Genomic DNA, 23,623 nt, shown 5'->3' on the forward strand with positions numbered 1-23,623 from the left:
ATGAAGATTATAATAGTGGTCTGATAGATTGAAGTGTTCATCTATTTAACCTTTGGTTTGGTGCTTCCGTCAGAGGTTGATTCATGTTTGAAGATCATCAGTATTATTATTAGGTTGTTATTAGGTTAGCTATACTTGTTTTCTCATAATAGTCAGTTAGTTTGGTGCATGTTTGGCAATACAGTTGATCATCACCCTTTGAAAATTCCATTTTCAGATGATTTAACAATAAGTTATGCACGGACTGGTTATTATTCATATTAGAAAACGCTAAATGAAGTTCCAGAAATTCACATAAGTTTTTGCTACCTCTTGAACATTTACTACAGAGTAAACAAGTGAGGATTTTTCCAGCAAAAGATTAACAAACACAAGACAAGATGGACTGTACGGAATCATTCAATCCTGAGCGGTCGGGATTATTGATTTTGCTATTGTTTCGCTCACGAAGAGTATTCAACAAGAACCCCAAAAATCGGAACAATCCTCTTGTTATCTAGTGGAGTATCTAGTGGACTTCAAAGACTACAGGAAATCGGTTGGAGGGAAAGATGATACTTTCTTATGAAACTGCAGCTGCATGAACAGTTTGATGAATGAGTAGGAAACATTCCGTTCTCGTTCATCATTAAAACCTCGTTCTTGAAATTCTTCGTCAGGAATGTTGGAATTGTTCATATTATTTTGATGTTAATATTTTCTCTCCCTATATGAATAATTTTGTTTGAAGATTTGTTTGGTAACTATTGTATCCAGTTGAGTTCAGTTGTTAAAAAATATTAATAAAAAGTCATTAAGAGAAAAGTCAAAACCTATTTCTAAAATGATTAATTAATAAGATTCCATCCCATTTACAACATTTGGTGACCGTGACAGGACCTAAAAGATGGATAGTTTAAAGAAAAATAGGCAGCAGTTGAGACTTGATGAGCTTTGAAGCTGAAAGATTCGACTAAAGAGGATTTAATGTTTCTAATGAGACAATTGGAGGATGAGAGTAGCAGATTATTAGAGGCAGATAAAGAAGTTAAAGAAAAATTGTCATTAGAAGTCAGCGATGATATTGAATTAGAAGAGGAGTACGATGAGGTAGAATATTACAGAGACGAGCTGATAAAATATAGATCCAAATGCGAAGTCCGATTGAACGAGATTACGAAGACCCAAGAAGATCGTTTGAGCTGTTCCAATTTCTCAATAACGGAGAAAATTCAGAGAAAATTTCATTTATCAAGACTAGAACTGAATAAATTCTATGGAAACGTAAAGAACTGGATTGGGTTCTGGGGACAATTCAAGAAGATTCACAACGACCCAGGAATAGATAATGAAGACATATTTCAGTATCTTTTACAAGCGACGGAAAGTGGTTCAGTTGTCCGAGATTTAGTAGAAAGTTACCCCCCTTTTGGGCCCAATTACATTAAAGACATTGACCAGTTGAAGACTCGTTTTGCCAGGGACGAATTCCTAATCGAAGTTTACTTAAGAGCACTATTACAACTTGTACTGCAACAAGCTTCAAAAGCTAAAACAGGTGTGTCTCTTTCCAATCTGTATAATAAACTTGAAACCCAGTTGAGAGCTTTGGAATCCCTAGGAGTTACTAGCGAAAAATATGCGGCTATGCTTTTCCCACTTGTAGAATCGGCTTTGCCTGCAGAAGTTTTAAGAACTTGGAAAAGACATCGTAATTTCGATCAAACGAAATAAGAAGGATGATAATGAAAATTCTAAAGTTACTAATTATTTGAATATGTTATTAGGTTTTTTGAAAATGGAGGTTGAGTCAGAAGAACGGATAAATTTGGCACAAAAAGGATTCGGAAAAGGACACGAACACAACAGATATCATGCCAGTAAGGATAAATATTTTCCAAAACAAGGTGAGCCCGAATTATACACAACAGCTGCTTTGTACACAGCTAATCCCAAAGATTATCTAAAAGATAGGCGAAATAATTGTTTATTCTGCGATTTGAATTCACATGCAAGTAAGGATTGTTTGAAAGCTCAAAGTCATTCAATTGATGAAAGAAAATTTAGAATAATGAAAAAACGTGGATGTTTTTCTTGTTTAAAATTGAATCACATTAGTAAGAATTGTCGAGCTGTTTGATATGTTCAAAGAAACATTACCCCATTTTATGTCCTGATTTGCATGTGAAGAAAGGTTTCACTGATCAAGATGATAAAAATCCAAAATAAGGTTGAAAATACTTCAACTAACAATTTTTCGAACGAAACTTTATTGCAAATGGTTGTTGTCAAAATTGTCAGATTGACAAAAAGAAATTAATTAGAACGTTACTTGATTCAGGATCGCAAAGATCATATATTTCACGTCAATGTGCAGTTGAATTACGATTGGATAGTGTTCGTCAGGAGAATATTGTACAAGATGTTTTTGGAGGGTTTCAGTCAGAACCAAAAAAAAGATGTGTATGGTATTATTATTCAAAATCCAAATAATGCGTTTGAAACAGAGGTGAATGTGGTGGAACAAGTGAAAATATGTAACAACCTACCTCGTTTGACTGATTCATCCGTTATAGACTATTTGAAACATAAAAATATAATTTTGAGTGATACTGAAAATTTTGATGTTTCAAATGAAATACAATTATTATTAGGAGCCGATGTTTTTGGTCAGCCTTTGACAGGGAAAATCGAAAATTTTATGAATGGCTACGTTGCTCTCGAAACATATTTAGGTTGGACAATAATGGGTCGGAGAGTAATTGAATGTTCAACATATTCTACTATATTTGCTGGTTTTACTGAGTTTACCGTTGCAGATCTATGGAATTTGGATGTGATAGGAATAAAAGATGTTGCGCATTTCAAAATCAAAGATGAACATAAAGAAGAAGTTTTAAAAAAGTTTAATCAAACGATAGCTTGGAAGGAGAACAGATATGAAGTTCATCTACCCTGGATTGAAGGTCATCCGGAAATAATAAGAAATGAAGAAATGGCCAATTCTAGGTTGATGTCTACTACAAAGAAGTTAAGGAATACAGATAAATTACAAGAATAGGAAAAAGTTCTTCATGACTGGAAAATACTGGCAATCATTGAGAAAGTAAAACAAGCTGAGGAGAAAAAAGTACACTATTTACCACATCACGCTGTCATTAAAGAAGTCAGTATGACCACAAAGGTGAGGCCGGTTTTTGATGCTTCGGCAACTGATAAGAGAGGTGTATCTTTGAATGGGTGTCTAGAAAAAGGTCCAAATATGATTGATTTAATCCCATCACGTTTAGTTAAATTCAGATTAGGAAAGATAGGAGTAACAGTTCACATTGAGAAAACATTTTTATAGATCAGTGTTACTGAAAAGGATCGGGATTTTCTGAGATTTCTATGGTGGCAAGATGATTCATATGAGAAAATAAAATGTTTTAGGCATCGTCGAGTAGTTTTTGGTTTGGAAGGTTGTCCATTTCTTTTAGCTGCAACTATCAACTACCATTTATCTAGATCACCTCCAGAATTCCAAGAAACAGCTGATTTGTTGAAGAAATCGTTTTATGTAGATAACTGTTTATGTAGTTTTGATTCTGAAAAAGAAATGAATAAATGTATTATTGAATCCTAACAATTAATGTCTTCAATTTTAGAGATTGGACTTTCAATTCCAATTCAGGCATGAAAAATGAAGTACCTCAAAATGAAAATATATATGTTTTGGGATTGATTTGAAATTTCCATAATGATGAACTTTCGTGTGATGTAATGGCACTCATTCAATTAGAAAACACTACAAGAACAAAAATGGGAATACTATCAGCAGCACATAGAGCATTTGATCCGAAAGGTTTCACATGCCCAGTAACACTTATTCAAAAATTATCAATAAGAGAAACTTGGAATCTAAAAGTTGGTTGGGATGAAGTTTTGCCAAGTGGTATTGTAAAACCTTTTGATATGTGGTTGAAACAAATATATTTTCTCAGTCTGTGTAAAATTCCAAGATCACTCAGTAGTGGCCAAAGAGTTGATTATGACCATACAACGATTCATGTGTTTTCGGATGCTAGTAAATCGGCTTATGCTTGCTGCATTTATTTGAGAAACGTTGTGGAAGGAAGAGTGTTTGTTGAACTTGTTGAGGCAAAATCAAGAATAGCTCCTAAAAATATAACCCTACCTAGGTTGGAATTGTTAGCCACTGTTATAGGGGTCAGACTTTGGAAAAATGTAAAAAGTGAATGAACTGAGTGTTCTGAGAACGTACTTCTGGAGTGATTCAATGATTGCTCACACATGGATTAAAACAAGGTCACTGGAATACTTTCGTAGGTAACAGAGTGAAAGAAATAACTTCAGTTGTTAATGATTGGCGACGTGTACCTGGTAACTTAAATCCGGCAGACGTTGCTTCAAGAGGTTGCTCGAGTAAGACTTTGGTTGAGAAACAATGGTGGAAGGGACCAGAGTGTTTGAAGACTGATCCAAAACACTGGCCAAATGCAGAGATTTACTGTCGTCTTTTTAAGTTCTTCAATATCAGAAGGTTGCGTTCTATAAACAATGGATTTGAGATGCCCCCAAAGAAAGAAATCTAAGGGTGTTGAATCTGGTGATTTCGAAGGTCATTCAACTGCTCCCCTTCTGCCAATCCATTTGAGTTTCTAGCTCGTGAGTTATAAGAGGATCGATAGTCTCTTCAAGCATTTCAAGGTACAGATTTCCAGTCAAGTTTTCTTCCAGACCAATAATGACTTTTCCAAGAACATGAGTCCAAACATGAACTTTTTATGGGTGTTGTGTATGCGCTTCCCTATAAATATTTGGGTTTTCATCTGTCTATTAACATTGTCATTTTGAAAAAAACAACACTAATCGCTGAAACCGATGTTTAACAGAAGACTAGCGATGGTATTGACTCGATGAGACATGATTTCACAGAATTCTATTCTTCTGCATTTCATAAGGATGAAATGTATGCATTTTAAATGCTTTTCCTACAGTCTCGCGTGACAATCCCGTCTGTTTTTATACTGATCGTAAGGATCTAGTGGGCTCTGCAGCAAATGTTCCAAAAACTTCATTTTGAGCTGCTTCATTTAGTACTCTGGAGTTATTTCTTTTTTATTTGTTACTGAATCAGATTCGTGAAACTTATTCACCAAATCAAGCACATACCGGTGACTTACATTACAATTTGGATGCGTTTCATTAAAAAGTCATACCGTTCTTCGTGCGCACTTTCCAACTTCTCCATAAATTATAATCATTTCAATTCTTGAAGGATGTAACTTTTTATAGCATAAGTAGCAGAAGAGGATGGGTATCTGTACACTTTCTGCGATGAGAATTTGAAATTCCGCATTTACTAAACACAACTTTACTACCATCCACGTTTTACTATTACACTAATTTTTGTGTAAATTAATTGGAGCTAATGGCCAACGAAGGGTTGGAACGCTACCACCTAATATTCTTACCAGTTCTGGTCAAACCATGCAGCAGTATATGCGTACTAATAATTAAATATGTTACTTTAGAATGGTATTTCTCGTAATAATAAGTCAGGGTACCATTGAAAGCAGAATCGAATGCCAATCAAAATGGTGTGCCTATTTTTTCTATTCCTCATATTGTTTACTGGAAGGAAGATATCAAGGGTGAGGATATATAATTCTTACTATCGAATAAGAGTGATTGACTTATATCTATCTGGCTGCTGATTTCAAGATATGTGCAACCGAAAAAAACTCTATGATATAAAAATTGTATTCATCTCAACTACAATGAAGTGTGAATAAAAATATACGCTTTTTTGAAAACTTCAAGATTTCATTTTCAAATTGGCTAGTCATATAAATAATACAGAAATTTGGAGCATGAAAGTCATTTTCTGTTATCATATGAAATTGATATCAGTTTTATTGACTTGCAAAATCCTTAACATGAATATTAGGTGGCGACCTTGTTACATATTATTCAACTCATTCTGCTGTATTTATTTCTATGTACATTGTGCATTTAGTAAGTAAAATGTAATGTGACCCGTGTGTCAAGGGCTAGTTGAATCAGGCCATTTCTGGAACAAAACAACGTGTTATTTATGAATCGAAGCAGAAATAGCACAAGGATGCCAATTGAAAAAGATTGCGGAAATATATTCAGTGTTAAGGTCTAGCTCATGAGTCCATCATAAATTTTTTTTTTCATTTTTCAAATTAAAAAGCTACTTAAAACATTAGAATGTAATTAAATATTCCAAATGGTTTGTTTCCCCATTGGTAAAAGCTACATTGTTATGAATAAATTCGAGATAATTAATTTTTTTGAGGAACCTGATAATATTATATTCATCCTGGCTGGGATTTAATCAAATAGGTGAATGAATGCCATTACGATGTCAAAGATGACACAAATAGATCAAACTTATTCCGTGACATGAAAAATCGTAATTCATGAATGAATTGTTTGTATTTTCTATAATGTTATCTAATTTGGTACTGAAGAGCCTGAGGGCAAGTGTCTTACGGCGAAACATCGGTGTCTACTAGTGAGGATAACAGTGTTCCATGTAAGTATAATTTGTTACCATTCATTTAAAGTAGAACTTCTGTGGATGATATCTTATTTTATTCCATAACGAAAGTTTAGAATACAAACTGAGTAGAGAAAAGTATCTTCTGTATAATTCAGTGTTCATATAAAAGTATTTGTTTCGAAAGAACTTTATATGAAAGTAGCTGTTTTAGGAGGGCTTTCTTCCAGTTTGTGTCTGAAATTTGCTCCTTTACATGATCTACACCATATATAGAGTTACTTATTCTCAAATTGATTACTTCCTTCCTTTCTTTGGAAGATTCCCACATTTTTTTGTAATAAGATGGAGCAGTAGAAAGCCAAAAACTTTCTTTCCCAAAAATTATAATCATATAATGAAAAAAAAGTTTTCAAAAGAATATTGAAAAAAATGCATTTGTTAATTAACTATTTATTTTTGTCGGTAAATATAAATATTAAGGAACCATTTTCTTCAATCATTAGTTCCATTCTTCTTTTGAATTCTGGGAGAAATATTTTTTCTTTGATTTTTCATTAGTCTATTTGATAAACATTTTCTCCTACTTACAAATGGCGACATAAAAGTTTAAATAATGGTCTTCAAATTTTCACAGTATTTGACCACTCGTCATCATCCCCTCTACCTGTCGTAGAGTTGGTTAGTACCACCTGTCGTGGTACTAACCAACTGCATATCCACATGGTCCAAGTCCTCGTATGAAGACAAAAAACTACTTTTATTCCTGTAGTACGTGGAAAGACTTGAAACCTGGCTATAAATCGAATTATCTAATGGAATAATTCGTTTAGGTCAGTCTTTCCTTACCTACACGGTAGGTTTATGGACTGACATATATCAGAAAATAACCACGAAGGGCGTTGGATTATATCCAGTGTCAGTGCAAGATTCTTCTTCACAGAAGTAATTCCTGTATATACTGTTAGCGATACAACTGCCGGAATCGATTATCAATTATTGGAATACACTTGCAGACCGGTTTCGGGCTACTTGGACACTCGTCAGTGCAGGGTTGTACCCATCATCAACATGAAGTCGATGATTTCCCATAATCATAAATCGAATTCCTTTCAGAGTATCTTTCCTCGAACTAAGCTGAAGCAAAAGACAAACAACATTTTTGTCATCGCCCCATATGCCCGTGAACGAGGAAACCAACCGCATATCCGAATTTTCCCAATTCCTCGTATAAGGAAAAACTTCACATATAGTAAGGGGGCATACTTGAAGACTGGCTGCAAATCAAATTATCTAACCAAAAAAATCTTTCCGAGCTGTCTCCAGTTACCTACACTGTTGTTAGCTTGTAACGTTTGTTGGTAAATCAACTTGCGATTGATGGCTGAAACGAGTTGAACGTTATTTTTCTCGAAAGTAATAGTTGGATGGTGATATTTGGATATTAAAACGGTGTGAAATATAAAAAATACCGAAACATATGAAGTTCGACAAACAACTTGCAAAACTCCCACATTTGTAGAAAATATTGAAAATTGACTGCAAGTATCTCATACCGAAATACTAAACAAATTGAAATAGACTCATCGTGAGGCGTACCCCAGGCAATCCAGAAGAATGCTGTGTAATCAAAGTTTCAGTCGAGCAGTAGAAGTCGATCATATAGGTACTTGTGATAAAAGATTCCAATCCAAGGAGAGTTTTCATAAGACTCTTTTTCATAAAATGAAAAGTATATAAGATAAAAACTTTTCAGTCGATAACGGAGGTCAATACAACACGTTATAAGTAAAAGTTATTTCAACCTTAATGAAAGTAAGAAATGTATATAGCAATTTGAGCTGCTGTGAAAGTTTTTCTGTAAGGCATGGAACACCGAATACATTTCTTAAATTGTCCAGTTCCGACTATTTTTCGAGTGAACTCGTATTTACGATAGAACTATTGAAAAAAATAGATGTACACCAATATATCAAAAAACACCTGTAACATCTGTGCCCCTTTCAATTCACGTGCTGCACATCACGATTCATTTATTATTAGCCAAGACATGGCTTAGTGCCTTTTTGGCATGATACCATCTGAAATTTAAAAGTCTACACCCTATGAAAAAAATAATCCGAGTCTTCAGTTCAAATCTAACTACAAAAAAAGACCATACCCGGTCCCAAAATATGCACGTCCAATGCAAAGCACTCGTTATTCAAATTTTCAATATTATCTATCCCATTTGCAAACCATTAATCCTTTGTTTTCTGTATCCTTACGCTGACGTCATCGCTATGTAACTCATACATACTCGAGGACCACAACTGATTTGAGCACCTTTCGAATTATAGTATATAACCAAAAATAAATAGGTTTATTTAATCACGTGATTACTACTTATAAATATGAACAATTACTTGAGAAATCAGTATTGTTTCAAAATGTTGTTGTGGATAATCATATTTTTTCCGTACTTCACTACTTGTGAAAATGTGACGAAAGAAGAAATGTTGCAGGATCTGACACGTTATGGATACATCGATAACAACAATTCTCTAGTAGATTTTGAATCGACTCTATGTGATTTTCAAGAGAAATATAATTTTCCTGTGGATGGTATACTGAATTCAGATACTCTGAGTTTGGTTCGAGAACCAAGATGTGCAATACCTGAAAACGCTGTCACAATTTAGGGTAAATGAGATAAGACATATATCGAATGGTCTTTTCCTCAAACACCTTGATGGTAAAAAAGCTTTTAGTTTATGGGAGGAGATTTCCAACTTTGAATTCGAGTATGTTCGTTTTTCCTCTATCAAAAAATCTGATGTGACTAGTACAAAGACACCCATTCCGACGAGACTGCATCTGTAATCCAACGTGTCAATTGAATTTGATAGACCACGCTCAGTTTCAATTCATGCCTTTGGATGATATATGTAAGGTCTTGAATTTGTACATTTTTGAAATCGAAAGTACAAAGTGCAAATAGCAATGGACCCGGTATAGAACCCTGCGCTACGCCACTAGGTAACTGTAGTGGTGATGATATTTCTTATTTGATTTTTACACTTTGACTCCTGCTGAATGAATAATTTCTGAAAAATGAAATTGCTTTCAAAGATAACCCTAAATATTTCAGTTTTGCTAGTACCAATTCATAATTCATGGTGTCAAATGCTTTTGAATAATCCAGCAAAATTAAAACTGTCACCTTATTTTTACCAATTCCTCTCAAAATATCATCTGTGATATTAAATAAAGTGGTTTCACAGCTGAAATGTTTTCTAAACCCAGACTGTGCCGCAAGAATTACACCGAACTGACAAACATAATCTCACAAATTCGTGTCAATCTGTCTCTCCAATACCTTATAAAGGCATTTCATTTCAAATCATACAGAGTTCCTGTATGCGGTCTTCTGGTACAGGGTGGAAGTCAAGTTGTTGAATGATTCGTGAAGTTGAAATCGAAAGGGTTATATTTTTAGAAGTGATTAATTTTTGGGAAAGGAAATTTTTGGTTTGTACTACTCCATCTTGATACAAAAATGTGGAAATCTTCCAAAGAAAGGAAGGAAGTAATTAATTTCAAAAGGAGTAACTCTATACATAGATGTGTAGATCATGCAAAGTAGTAATTTTCACACAAACTGGAAGAAAGTGCCCTCCTGAAACAGCTACTTTCATATAAACATTGAATCACACGGAAGAAACATTCTTTCTAAAGAAATGTTTTATATGGAATGTTTATTTTACGCTCGAGAGTAGTAGAAAGCTAAAAACATTCCTTCCCAATAATTCGTGAAGTATTTCATTTATAATATTCCAGTACATTTTGGTCAACGGGATGTTTTGAAACTCCATTTATAAAAAACTCATTAATCGTATCAACATCCGTAAGGTACTCAGGGTATTGAGTTTGTTTCTTACGGATATCGAGATAATACAGGTATTTCTACATTCGACTGATGCTTTCTGTTCTCAGAATTTGTTAATGTCCCGTGACGACATTGATAGATTTATCCGTGATACAAGGGGACTGTTTTCCCGTGATACGAATTTGCCTCCGTGGAACATGGATATCAAATACAAAAAGAATGTTTCATTAAGAATGTGTTACGTAATATTTTTTTCCTTCTTACTTATCCAATCATTAGTTCATATATGGGGTATTTTAGATATAAACGGGATAGGGTTATTTACTCACAGCTAGCTTTTAGACAGCGAGAGGGGGGGTGAGTTATACAAATGATTTATGTTCCAAGGGCGTCAACAGATTTACTATTAACCCTATATAACGAAATAGCAAGCAGATCCAAATCTATAAATTATCCACGATACAATAATGCCCCAATAAAACTCAAAATTTGGCAAATGGATATATTGGCATATTTCTACACAGGGTTTGGCAATGTGCCAAGAAAACCGTAACTAATAAATAATAGCCAACCACGGAGGGGGGGGGGGGTCGTGCACGATAGAGAAAACTAGACAGGGTGTTTGGAACAAAAAAAACTACCCTTCCAATCTCTTGCACAACGAGGGGGATAACGTATTGTCTAGTTAGAAATTTCTGAAGAGAAATTTGACCGGAAGATATGATATTGGTGATGTGAAATGTGAAGGTATTGGCATAAAAAAATATATATTTAATTTTCACTCAAAAGGAAAGTCCTTAATGCCGCTGTGCGGTACTTAGTCTCGATTCCAAAGGGCCAGCTGTAATACGGCACTATTGCACTACTCCATCAAGGAAGAGGATGAAAACCCATGTGATATTTCCTTGTCCCCAAATGACTGTTCGTATAATAATATCGGGTTTTTTAGAACGTCTGAATATAAATTATTGTTGGATTCCTCGTATTATGGGATATATTGTAGTCATGTGATGACACAAGGAATACTACTTGAAAACTCACCCCCGATTATCGAACCCTAATAATTTGAAGACGTTTTCATATACAGTTGGAAAAAACTGATATAAATATCCTCTGAGGAGGTAAGAAAACGGAATTCTCAACCTTCCAAATCAGCACTATTACGAATCCATTTCTGTGAACATGTGAATTACAACCGCTTATAGCGTTTTACGAAAATCCCTAAATTAAATTCACAGTTCGAGTATCATTGTCAATTTCCTTGGTCAAGGACCAACGAGGTTTCAAATTTTTTCGTTAGTGGCAGCAGCAATCGGGTGGTTGTTAAGATCTATTAGTAGCTGGGCAAGCGACAATAAATAGATACCTTTCTCGGATAACGTAACAAAATGTGCAGTTTTTCGTTTATATCATCTGTATCATAAATATTTTAAAAGTTAATGAGCTCGAGATCTGCAATAGATTTACCATATATGAAGTTTTTGAAATCCCTCATTGTCTTAAAAATGAGTGAACGCACTTCGGTTTTAATTTTCAGTTTTATTTACAGGGTGGGGCACCGAAAACGAAACAGATCTAATATCTTCACAACACATGTTTCTTGGAAAAAAAATCCAAAAGCACTTCGATTTGTAATCCAAGGGGTACATCTTTCTATCATAACCTCAACTGTCATACCTCTTCCCCACCCCTCGGTCACTATCACCCAAACAATTTGAATAGGGAAAGTAGTAAGTGTGACACATCATTAAAAAGGTAATTCCATAAGGAATTCGGCCATGTCATTTTCGCTACATAACTTTTTATTTTGACGCCCTCTAGTGGGAAAAAAACTGTTTTGAATTCCAAATTATGCTACTTCATTTGCAAGCTAATTTGACATAAATTTGGAAACAATGCATTATGGAATTTTTTTGAGGGAAAAAACAAAATGGCGGCTCCACAATGGCGGAAAAAAATTTGCAATTATGGTCCAATTTGATCGGATTGATAAGTGGTGGTTTTCAGAGTTGAAAATTTCAATTTATTTGTCAAGGTAAAAAAAAACAATACGGTGGCTCTAAGATGGTGGACGAAATTTGTATTTATGGTCTGATTCTAATCAAAATTAATATGTGGGAATTTTCAGAGTAGGAAATTATGATTGTTTTGTCGATTCAAAAACAAGATGGTGGATGATATTTGTAATTGTGGGTCGATTCGATTCAAAATTGGCAATGTTTGGGTTGGAATATTTCACGATCGTATTATTGGTCAATTTTTTCTACCAGGTAATCTGACTGAGGACATGTATTTGGAATTACTCGAAGATACCGTTGATCCAACGTTAACGGACATAATGGAAAACGATAACCGATACCTCGAGAATCACCTTATATTCCAACAGGACAGAGCTCCTCCGCATTTTGCTGTTACGTCAACATATTATAACCGAATGTCGACAAATAACCCCAAACATGCTCCAAAACGTCGGATAATGTTTCGAGGCGAGCTTATACACTTCGAGCATCTACCGTGAATTAATGTATAGTTTGGATTGATTTTACTTGAATTTATGCACAATTTTTCAATTTTTAAGTTCATCCAATGTTACTTTTTTCAATGTTTGTTCTTTTCTCGTGAATTATTCACTTTACCTTTCAAATACAATATCATAAGTTGGAATACGAATGAATTGTTTTTCCCGCAATATGGCGCCAAAATGAAAAGTTAGGTAGCGAACACTCACATGTCTGAATTCCTTATGGAATTACCTTACTTTTCCAATTAAAATTGTATGAGTGACCAAGGGGTGAGGAGAGAGGTATGACAGTTGAGACTGCGACAGGAAGATGTCCCCCTTGGATTTAAAATCGATGTGATCTTGCATTATTGTTACAACATATGTGTTTGAAGAATTCGTTTTCGGTGTCGGATCTGATCGAACCATAATTACAAGTTTCGCGTGCCATCTTGTTTTTTGCATCGACAAAAAAAATCATAATTTCCGACCCTGAAAATCTAATTTTGATTCGAGTCGGACCAAAATTACAAATTTCGTCCTCCATATTGGAGCTACCATAATATTTTTTGCATTGAAAAACGAATCATAATTTTTGACCCTAAAAACCAACATTTATCAATTTTGAATCAAATCGGGCCATAATAGCAAATCTTCTCCGCCATTGTGGAGCCGTCATTTTGTTTTTACGCTTGGAAAAAATACATTATGCATTGTCACCGAATTAATGTCAAATGAAGTATCATAATTTGGAATACGGAACAGTGTTTTCGCGTGAAAGGACGTCAAAAGCGAAAATTGACATGGCCGAATTCCTTATGAAATTACCTTTTCATTGATGTGTCACACTAACTACTTTCCCTATTCAAATTGTTTGGGTGATAGTTAACGAGGGATGGCGGAAGAGTTATAACAGTTGAGGTTGTGACAGAAAGATGTCTCCCATGCACTACAAATCGACGTGTTTTTGCTTTTTTTCATGAAACATATGTTTTGAAGATATTTGATCTGTTTCGTTTTCGGTGTCCCACCTTGTATATTATCAACTCGAGATCAGAAACATGATCAACTGATGCAACATTTGTATTCTCCACTATATTTTCATTATTTGAGGTAATTATCAAGTCAAGAAGTGAAATTGTTGGATTTATGATTCTCGTAGGTGTTTTGTATATCCGGAGTGACTTCAATCTTATTTTTGAAATGTTTACAATAATTCAATTCTAATTTGGAACTGTTCTTTCTATTTATAAAACTACTTCTATGCTCTTTAATTCTTTGGAAAAATGTTCTCCCTGTTTGGCCAATATACAGTTTTAGGCAAGAGCCACAAGTCAGCTTATATACTCCTGATCTATCCGACACCGAAATTTTGTCTTTATTGTTTTTGATGAATTTACTTAGACTATTATTCGTTCTGTAAGCTATGTTTAGGCATTATTTCTTCAAAAGACGGGCAATATTATTGGTTGATTCGCCCAAATATAACAATATCCTATAACTGACGTTATCGCATCTTGAATTTGGGTAGACCAGGTCCATGGCTTGCTTTTGTAGTTTTTTGGAAAGAATGGAGCCTATAATAATCTACCTTATATAATATCTACCTTATAACCGTTATTAACCGCGATTTGTTTGATCAAATTCAGCTCTCTCTGGAAATTGGTTTCTTGAATATTTCACTGTCTGAGAGAAAAGAAGTAGTTTTGTAAATAGAAAGACCAATTCCACATTTGCAAACCACTTTTTAGCAGAGGGACATGAGTTCAATCATAAATACGATGTGTTATATTCAGAAGAGAAGAGTTTGGAACTCAAACTTCTAGTATGTTTAGAAATCAATAGATTCAGAAATTCGGGTAATTTACTGAATGATCAGTTAGAATTGAATAACTCCCCGTTACTAAATATTTTTTCAAATGTAAAAACTGGGTCATAAAGTAATTCAATTCATTACAAACTTAGGTAAAAAACAGGTACTTGAAATGTAGTTACTTCAAATTGTGAAATATGGTATATTAAGCATTGAATATGTAGAATTAGTTAGTAAAGGCACGCCCGAAGAAGCCATTGTATGGCGAAACACGTGTTGCGTTTTTGAAAAATCATTTAGTGAAAATCTCACAATAAAGTGTTTTTTGAATACGTTAGTTATGGATTTTCATCAAGTATCGGCCAATTCCATCATATGCTTGAAAAAAATTGAAATCTATGGAATAAAAATAATACAAAAATAAGTGAAAGAACCACACTCATAGGGACAATACACGAAAATTACACGAGAATCACTTTTTCTCATTAAGTTTCAACTTCAACTATTCGTTATGGAATTGAAATATATATTTGAGGAGATAATTGAATTAATAACAGTTAGCATCCGAAGTCGATTCTGGATACTCACAATCAAGATGTTGAGTAACTTGGTTTGCCCTTTTCATCATTTATCTTGATTATATAATGTTTCACTATTTCATTTTTGTTGTTGGCGTTATTTTGTTTTGTTAATTGGCGCTCCGGGACGACTTCATTGATTCCAATGACGCATTTGCTTTTTTAGCTGCAGGAAAACCCGGAAAAACCTGCAGCACCACATCATCTGATGATTTTGATCTGCCAATGTCCTCTCTTTCATGAAACAAAATGTAAGGTGTCTCCAGAGATTCCAATAAATTCAAGATATCGCCAGAATATTTAGTGACACGACTATCGTCAAACTTAAGCCAGTACGTTTCGTCTTTGACCAATGCGTAATAATGACCAGATTCAACGCCAGAACCACAGTCAACAATAACTGCATGCTGATTATAATAGTGGTGTGCTAGATTGAAGTGTTCATCTATTTAGAACCTTCGTAAGAGTTTGGTGCTTCCGTCTGAGGTTGAGTCATGTTTGAAGATAATCAGTGTTATTATTAGATTGACTGGTGTTTCAGCTATACTTGTTTCCTTATAATAGTTAGTTAGTTTGGCGCATGTTTGGCAATACACTTGGTCATCACCCGTTAAAAGTTCCATTTTCAGATGATTTAACAATAAGTTGTCCAAGGACTAGTTTTCAGTCATATTAGGAAATGCTAGTTGAAGTTCCAGATCACATTCACTACAAAGTAAACATGTGAGGATTTTTCCAGCAAAAGATTTACAAACACAAGACGAGATAGACTGTATTCCGCTATTTTTTTGCTCATGAAGAGTACCAAGAATTCGTAGCAATCCTCTTGTTGTCCTAACGAGTATCTAGTGGACTTCAAAGACTGAGGGAACTCGGTTGGTGGCAAAAATGATACATTCTTATGAAACTGCAACTGCATGAACAATTGGGTGAGTGTGGTGAATAAGTAGGAAACATTATCGTTCTCGTTCATCGTTGAAACCTCGTTCTTGAAATTCTTCGTCATGAACAACACTTGTGAAATGCTATTCATATAGCCAGTGTTTCCTAAATTATCCAATCCAATTTTCTTCTTGAAATTTTCAGGACATCTGTTGTAGAGAAGAACATGTTTCACAGAATCTGTATCAGAAAGATTTCTCAAGCTGCAAGGACTAGCTTTCTTTCATTTTTTTAAACTTTATTACTCATTTCTTTATTTATTTTGTGTTGATTTTTTTAATTTTAACTAACTTATCCAAATATTTCAATGCGGTATTTTAAAATAATTTCAATAGTTTGAACATTTCATTAATTTTCATTTCATTTGTTCTTTCATAGATTTCATCTTTTAAGGCAATCGACATCCGAACTTGTAACATTGAGATTAAACTTCCCCCTTTCCCATGACAGCGCCAAAGAAGGTTCAATTATAGCTAAGTCGTGAGGAGCATATCAATCCGAACAATTTTTAATGTTATATATAATTCAATGAACAGGCGTTCGATGAATTATGATAATTGTTTACTAACTTAGATAAACAAAGAAATGCTCAAGACAAAAGTCAACCTTGGTATTATATGTTCTGAACATAATTGTTGTATTTTCCAGGTAAGGCAAGGACGTCCATGGTTTTCAATTGAGTTATAATACTAAATGGAGATCGTGTCAATGGTTACATCCCGATCAGATCAACATTTTACGAGAATCGATTTACGTATCTTTGATACATTGCGTGATGTATTTCTTCAATTCAATTCTAGACACTTATTTTACCCATTCGATTCGAGTTTAATGTTTTCCGAAATTTACATACTAGTAAAGTCTTGACTTGAAACGTATATCTATATTTGATTGTAATTATATTGTTAACAAAATATGAAAAAATAAAAATTATTTCATTCATCTAAAATATTCAACAAATTGACAAACTTTGTCAGAAATTTCTAAGGAAATTATTTTATCAGGGTATCTCCTATAATTGAAGTACAAAATGATATTCAAAGAAAGTCCTCATCTATTTGCGATATCTGTTATGATTTCTATGCCATATGTACTATTGCCAATTGCACAAATCAGTTTAATGCAGAGTGCAACAGACGGTTGACACTAGAAGTCACAGCATTCTGGAAATTACCTCATGCCTCCAACTGTCAACTACTTATAAAGTACTGAGAGAACTGAGAGAGGAGATAGTTGTTGGTTCACAGTTGGATCAAAAACACCTTCCCGTTCTGGTGCAGGTGTTTTCAGTCGCAGACCCAGGACAGAGATATCGAACTGCCTACGAATCTATGCGACTGTATTTCAAGCGGAAATTTACGCTATTGAATTGTGTGTGGGGACATACACAAGTCAGTAAAAACATTCTCGGACAGTCAAGCGGCGTTGAAAGCTCTTGGCTTCCACCGAACAACGTCTAAATTGGAAGCAAATTGCCAAAAACGACTCTCCTCGATAGGAAGACAACATATTGTCTCTGGACTGGATTCCTGGCCATACTGGCCTAGATAAAATGAGGCGCTGATTTCCTTGCAAAGGAGTGTGCTGCAAGTAGCTTCATCCGACCAGAACCTGTCATTGGCACTGCTTTAGGCTTTGTCAAATTTATTTTGGACCTACCATAACCTAACATAACTATGAAATAGAATAAAATTATCAACGTTATTGTGAATATTTGAATGCGAAATTAAATTAATTATGGAACCAATCATCGAATATGTTTTCAAAATTTACAAATGTTTTGCACTTTCATAAATAAGCTTTATATCAATGAGAAAGCTTGTTGTTTTGGGTGGTTCGTGGTACATATCTTGAGGTGTATTGCCCCAGAAGTGAACCTAGATATAGCAACTGATGTATCCTACCAAAAACACTCATTTTAAGGGTGTCAATATCTTTACAACAGGAATGTTCCAGGGAGTGTCGCTGGGCACTTCAAGCAGAAGAGTCAAAATATTCGTTTGAAAACAATAACATATCGGTTCAGAAGATATATTTATTATGAGGGCCAGCAATGTCGGAAAAACAAGAGTTTTAAGAAAGCTTGATTTTTTATATACTATTCTCTATCCTCCCTTAAAGGAGGATAGAGAATAGTATAGGTTGCATTCATTACTGCGCAGTACACCTGTACAAGTGTAAATATTGAGCGTCAAATCATTTAAAGAAGATTTTTTGTCATTACTTTTTGATCATTATAAGAAATACGAATTTCTAACTGTCAGAGATTTTGTTGTTGGCAATTAAGCGCCAGATGCTATTTTTTATAAATGAAAAAAATCTGTGGTAGAAGTCCATTACATCTCGAAGTGGAGTGTAGTAGATTTACGATGCAGAAAAACTCAAAGTCGTCTCCACAATTCAGTATCACCCTTAGATGTTAGAACAGCAAAAATCAATACATGTTTCGGACAGGTACATCATCAGGTACAGGTTCATCATCATTATCATTAAATAACTATTTGATGATGAACCTATATAGGTTCAAAACATGTACTGAATGTACTGATCAATGGTTTTGCCATTCTAACATCCGAGGGTGATATCAAATTGTGGAGATGACTTTGAGTTTTTCTGCATCATAAAAGTGAAACAAAATCGTTTTAGTGTGTTTGTAATTTTAATATTATTTTATTTATACATACATAGGTGTAAAATTAATTTTCCAGACGTTAATTCGGTTGTTTAGTCAAAAGACAGATTGATTTAATGTTATAGAGTACCACAGTAATATGTTAGTTGTTAGAGAGAGATGGCGGCAAAGTAGACTGGCGGAAAAGAGACAGCAATACGTCTAAAGTATCCAAAGCAATTTTTATTTATCTCAAACTCAACTTAGAATTAAATAAAATATTAATGAAAAAAGTGTTATCATTACAATTTTCAACTAAATAATAAAAAATACGGGGTTAATTATTTTTGAGGTTTTGATTGGCTTCCGGGTTTTGCTAGGGTCTTCTTTGGTTATAATCCCCAAACGTGTCTGTCATAGAGATGTTGAACTCTTCAAGTGAGCTCGCAATAAATGATATAGATAATTTTCTGATTAATTTGGCCCTTACTTGATGAAGATCGATATTGAAATATCTATAATTCCACTTGGTGGACTTGATGAATCCAAATTGCGCATTTTTTCTCAAAATTATCAACTTCCTCCAATTGGTAATTTTTTACAAATAGATTAAAGCGAACATCGTAAACATTTGGAGAGTTAGACATTCCTTGAATGTAACAAATGAATTTTTCCAACTTCATGAATGTACAGATTTTTCGAGCAATTTGAAAGGCCTCAGTTTGCCTTTTCTAAAACAAGCTGTCATGTAATCGCACCCTGTCATCGCATGGATACGTGGTAAAGCTTTCGATAAAGGAATACCAAGAACTTGATAGAATTCTTGATGTTTTTGGGACGTCAATTAGAAATTCATATTTCTAATAATGTTTAGAAAGTAATGATCGAAAAAATATCATCTGGAAGGTACGATTTTTGAGGGAACATAGATAATAACATATTGAAGATCTTGAAGATCTTGAAAATCTTTCTCTGGGTCATAGACTGATTTAACTTATTCTATGAAATAACTTAAATAAAAAGACAATGCCATTAAGCAAATAGAACACGTCAAAATTTTTATGAATTTCATAGAAGTTTTGTTTTAGAAATCATAATTAGTCTTTGAAGCGACCAAGAATTTTTTTCTGATAGTAAAAATTGAAAATGACTTCTTCGAATTGATTTACATTGAGTATATATTGATTTTGTTTCTTCAGATAAACTTGGGAGTATAAATATTTCCTTGGAATTGTAATTTGTTGCACATTTTTTGAAGAACGAACTCTCGTCATTAAAATGTGTTTTTGATTGAACTACAAAATCATGAAAGTAATGTTTGTTTCTCGATTAATATTCCAGTTGAATGAACAATGTTAATTTATCTTATGCTTTTCACAAATAAATTGTCTCTCGATCATGACTTGCTGAATATATACTTTTTATCTCGTCACAAATCGTATCCTTGAAATGTTCATGCAGATGCAAATGCCTGAAGGGTGTGTGTGTACTATACTCTCGAGTACGGTTATATAGTAATTTAGAAAAATGGGAATTATTCACAAGGTACGGACTAAAAATGGAAAGTGAAATTGAAGAAAAATTGTTTGAAAATCAATTTTCGAAATTTTCAATCATCAAATGACTTCAAATCATTCGATGATGTCTACTGCGACAGAAATCATAAGTATGTACGTTGACTGCGAGGCCGAAGGTTATATCTCGAAGTATTAGCGTTTTTAGGGAAAAATAGGTTTTGGCTTTTTACTTCTACATCTTCATACAAAAAAATGTAGGTATCTTCCAAATACAGGAAGGAAGCAATTGAATTTCAAAATGAACTATTTTTTTTAAGGACAAAACACAAGCACTACAGGAAAATCCTGAGGGCGCTTCAAAGCGGTGTCTGTGCGAAAGAATCGCTGGAGATTAAACCCATTTGGAAAGACGTTCTCAGGAAGTTTATTCCACATAAACGCAATTCTCCAGATAAACCTTTCTTCGATGTTCCAGTCTATCAAGGTTCCACGTGATGTTCGCATCTCCAATCAGGCGGATGGCTCTTTTCTGGATGGAATCCAGCAACTTCAGGGTATGTTTGGGGGCAGAGCTCCATACAAGAGTTCGGAACAGTGTTCCAAGCTTCTGAAAGGAACCTTTGCAATTTCAGCAATTCCTCCTTAAGTTATGCAATCTCCTGCTGCCGGTGAAGATGTGCCTTCGTAGCCGATATCCTGGAATGCAAATGAAATGACGAGACAAGTGTGCTGTCGTCAGCAAAGCAACATATTGGATTCTCGTTTTTTTCAATAATTCGTTGATATACAATAAAAAAAGGTTGGATATAATATGGATCCCTGGTCAACACCAACGTTGATAGTGAAAGTATTCGAGAGATATCCATCGACGGCCATTTGCAGGAAACGTTATTACAGGAAGCTGGAGAGCCATACAAAAAATGATCCGACAAGCCATAACATTGAAGTTTGGCCAGCAGACCCTCATGCCAGACACGTTCAAAGGTCTTGGAAATATTCAGCGCAACAGATCTTGATTCATGTTTCTCGATTGCGTTATTCCAAATATGGCTGACATACGATAGAAGGTCGCCTGTTGATCTTTGTTTCCGAAAGCCATATTGATAATCGCTCAAGATATTGAAGTCTTGAGTTCAAAATCAAATACTTTCGTCTCTTCTTTAAAAATTTCCCACATTTTTTTGGAATAAAAATGAAGAAGTAGAAAGCCAAAACCTTACCAAAAATAAGTCTCTACTAAAAATATACCCCTTCTATTATAAGCTTTCTTATATTTTTCGATATTTCAGTCATCGTTTATTTATTTTCTTTCATTCTGAAATTAGGTTAGGTTAGGTTAGGTTAGTCATCGTTTATTTATTTTCTTTCATTCTGAAATTAGGTTTCCTTTTGAGCTATGAGTGATAAAGACGTTCCCCATTATAAAGGAACACTCAGGCTCTTATAGAAGCCAGCCGCATATTTGTGGTTTCGATAAATAGATATTCTGTTTACAGGAATACCACTGAAATTGCCACGAATGTCACTTGGTAAGGTTTAGCTGTCTCTGCACAAATGTGCAGCTGGCTTCTGCTGATGGCTCCGTGCATTTGTAATACTTTTGGCAACCAAGTATGGCCCATCCTTGCACTTAGCAGCAACATACTGATGATGTGCCAAAAGTTCTAAATACGCCCCTTTCCGAGTGCTACGTCCGATAAAATTATTTCTTGCATTTGTTTTCCAGTATCAACCTTCACCGGACCGACCACCAGATCAACTTCACAACTTCAACCCAAGCAATATGGTGTAAACAGGGGAGGGAGAAAGAAGGAACAAGAAAAACAAATTGAAGATCCTCAGTCTGGCCCACCCTGTCATATTCTCAAGGAATATGAAGCAATGCAGAACGCAACACATATTACCTAAGCCATTACATTTCATATTTCTATTTTCATGATACTTAACTGTCATTATCTTTATTTTTTTTCAAAAACAAGTTAAAACACGTATCTTTCTATTTCAGGTGATACCATAAGTTTAGTCAAGGCCTAATATTGCGCTAAATACTGTGAATAGTAAATAGTGGTTCTGAGGCTTGTAAATAATATATCGTTCCAATAAACTTCTTTATCGTCACCTATTTCCTCTATCAATTATACAATTGTTCACATATAAATAGCTGTTCATTTGAAAGTAGTTGTTTTGAAAGGTTTTTTTTTACTCTAAACGATACGAAAATTTTGCACTATTCAAGGAAGGGTTGCAAACTCAATTATTTGCAATACTTGAAAATTTACAAGCATAAACATTTCGGGTGCAACATGTTAAATGATCAAATCGATTTAGTTTACTCACCGGTTTTCAAATTAGCAAGTCCACATTGTCACTAGTAAACAAAATTCAGGTACTCAATCAAGCTAAGTACCTCTATTATTACCTACAGTGGTATTATATGAGGGCTAATGTAATCAATCATGGTTAGTTTAATGTATACGTGAAAAAGTCCTTATAGGATGAAACTGCAGTAACATTAGTTGCAAATTTGCATTTGACTTTTAGGCTTTTCTGTGTTTGGATTTATTATGCCTATTTATATTTTAAACTAACTTTGGCGAGTATTTTGTAATATTTTCATTTCTATATAATGTTTGCATCATACTTTTTGTAGATATTCTTGAAAAAGGAAAAAATAAATTTCCGGAAGCTTCAATAGCAGAAAATGGTGTTTCTGTAGCCCACAGAGATTTGACTGCAATGCCCACTCAAATTATATATATATATATATATATATATATATATATATATATATGTATATATATATATCCAACTATCAATAGAGCTTCCGTACATTTACAATTTTCTATCAATCGGGCGTCCGGTTTCAATGAGGCGTCCATATATGGACGCCGAATTGTTTCACCATGCCAGGCAGTTCAGAGGTTCCCTATCTTCCATCTGACAAAATTTCAGATGGGCGCCTATTTATCAATTTCATTGTCAAAATTATATGTATTGGCGTATATTCTAGTTGAGTCTTTTTTATTTTGGTGGCGCTCGGGAGGTACGCGTATACTTGTGCCGTATATTTTTCATACATGTGAGCGATTATGAGGCGTCCATATAACTGACAACAATGCAATAGTTTTTGCGAGAGGGAAGTCTCAATGATTTGTTAGAAATATCGTTGATTTGGTATGTTTGTAGGTCGGCGCCGGTTTCATACACAGGGTGACAATTTGAAAACTTACAAGATCTATCTCTGAGCAACCAAATAAAATATAAGAAATCGCTGAAAACAACT

General features: G+C 34.4%; 1 long non-coding RNA gene across 1 annotated transcript in view; it reads left to right on the forward strand.

Annotated features, from left to right (window-relative positions):
- The window catches only part of LOC141481192 (uncharacterized), a 74,443-nt gene extending 51,401 nt beyond the window's left edge, over nt 1-23,042 (forward strand). Inside the window, exon 3 of the long non-coding RNA XR_012464801.1 lies at nt 22,067-23,042. This is a non-coding gene — a long non-coding RNA (uncharacterized lncRNA). The remainder of the gene's footprint in view (nt 1-22,066) is intronic.
- Nucleotides 23,043-23,623: the final 581 nt, after the last annotated feature.

Source organism: Leptinotarsa decemlineata, unplaced genomic scaffold, assembly GCF_025532065.1.
Source record: "Leptinotarsa decemlineata unplaced genomic scaffold, Ldec_3_MD MMD2_tig00000090_RagTag_RagTag, whole genome shotgun sequence".
Classification (NCBI taxonomy): domain Eukaryota; kingdom Metazoa; phylum Arthropoda; class Insecta; order Coleoptera; family Chrysomelidae; genus Leptinotarsa; species Leptinotarsa decemlineata.